This window comes from Penaeus monodon, chromosome 28 (assembly GCF_015228065.2).
Source record: "Penaeus monodon isolate SGIC_2016 chromosome 28, NSTDA_Pmon_1, whole genome shotgun sequence".
NCBI lineage: Eukaryota > Metazoa > Arthropoda > Malacostraca > Decapoda > Penaeidae > Penaeus > Penaeus monodon.
In genome coordinates this window covers 18,100,867-18,102,950 of record NC_051413.1, presented here as the reverse complement: position 1 = coordinate 18,102,950, position 2,084 = coordinate 18,100,867, and the positions used below count along the sequence as shown (strand labels likewise).

The following is a 2,084-nucleotide window of genomic DNA, read 5'->3' as shown; positions in this document are numbered from 1 at the left end:
GAGTTTTCATAAATTTAATCTCGCTATGAAACTCGTCAGGACTGATAGCAGTCAAGACAAGTCCAGCTCCTTCCCTTGGTAATTAAACCACAGGTGACTGATCAGTTTTAACATCCTGTTCGAAATCTGGCTGTATTTTCATTGGACATTCTTCCAAGTTTTATAATAAGCTTTATAACGAATGCACGAAGAAATACACAAATGCTCTCACATGTGCAAATATCTATCCACACACACAGCCCGATAACCTGAATCAGTGCCCTTCGCACGCTATTCGAAAAGAATCCATAGAACTTGATGACGAAACAAGGAAACAAATACGGCTAAGAACGAGTATCAGCCCACGCCCATGTCCACCAGGGCAAGGGCGGCCGATAAGTCAGCTTCGACCGCCCGCTGTTCAGCGAGACCGAAGGTACCCGCTTCCTCGACGACTCGGAGTTTCGCAAAATGCTCTTCGAATTGACTGCGGCGGCCGTACAGGGGAAGCAGAAGTCTAAAGCGGCGGCCGTAAAGGGGAAGCAGAAGTCTAAAGCGCCCTGGACTACATGCAGCTTCCGTTAAGCAAAAGGATCAGTACAAGAAAACACGTTATATTACATTCAATGTAGGTTTGACCCCTTGATGCCCGAAGCAATCGATTATCCTTAACGGAAGAGAAAGTAAAAGTGGGAGGGGAAAGCAATGGCGCGGAGAGAATGAAGTGACAGTTATGGTTCGCGGCCGTTTCAGTTTAGTGAGCGGTCGTTGGTAATGCGAAGTCAATAATAGAACTTTGCCTTCGTTTGGTGTGGCGGCTTTGTCCCAACGGCCCGCGCAGCGGCTCGGTGGACTGGGAACTATCAATAATCGGAAACCGTTTGGGAGGCTACGCTTGGGTGGACGGAAGCTAGTTTACAAGTCGTTGTGCCACGCATTGAATTAATCTATAATTTTAAATACTCATAGTTTCTGTTGTTGACGGAATGCTTTTGATATAGCAAAGTGAGGGTAATAAAAAGAAACTAATGCGTCTCAAGATTCTTTAAATGTTCGTAGCCATGGAAATCGCCATCGCTAATTGCCATTTGTATTTCGTCTCCACTGATCAGTGGTCGTCTCTCAAACACTCAGTCATATGAAAGCACATGATAAGATTAAGTAAGAAGACTGACAATAGACATGGATGTACAAATGGTTCCGTTAGCAGTTCTCATCAGCACTTACTGGGGACTTTCGTATGCAAATTACACGTGGGGAGTTAAATACAGAATACTCCATGGTCACAAGAAATCGGAGGACACTAAGACACCGACACAAATGCACGCTTCATGGGCCATAAACGTGTTTACAGTGTCGCTACAACCGTGGGGGAAACAAGACTACCATTATGTCCTGTTGGGTGAATGGAACTGTAAACATCCCGCCTTCCTTGACCGTGGACCCCTGCCCTTTGGTTAGCCGATCTGCTCCTCGTATGTCCGTGCGTGTTTTGGGTGCTCTTCTAAGTTCAGTTGTAGACAGGGGGGGGGGGGGGTTACAAGTTTTGCAGAAACTGTCTTTTTCCCATACTTTTTTCATTTTCGATAGCTCGGTGCGAATACAAACTTATGAAATGGCGATTTTTGCACGCATGCCTCATACAAACATAATGCAATGAAGCAGAATGAGACAGGCCAACGGAAGCCGCAACAGGGAAACTTAACCTCGTCCACTGTTAAGGAACCAGTTTAGCGCAAATAAACACTTTCTCGAGTACAGAAGAAGTTTCTTGTGTTTGCAATACATTGTCTTGCATGACTGCATACCTTTTTTTAGTCGATTCTTGTATATGGGCAAAGTTATTGCGGTTAGTTTGTCAAGCCTAAATAGAAGTGTTTGAGCGATATCACGTGGCAGATACGCTCGTTCTTATATAGATTGTAAAACAATACAATGAGACTGTCATATGATGCGCTTTATCTCTCATATCTAGGCGCCAACAAATGACCGCCTCGTGTTTTGCACTTTTATTGGATACCCCTAGATTAGAATGTTTGTTAGTATGATCGTTTTGAGAGCAACATGAAGAAACATTGATTGGAACATTATTTCCATTCCTCTTC

The 2,084-nt window shown here is 44.2% G+C and overlaps 1 long non-coding RNA gene across 1 annotated transcript in view; it reads left to right on the top strand.

Annotated features, from left to right (window-relative positions):
* LOC119591401 overlaps nt 1–2,084 on the top strand; it is a 5,449-nt gene that overhangs the window by 522 nt on the left and 2,843 nt on the right. The window lies entirely within an intron of this gene.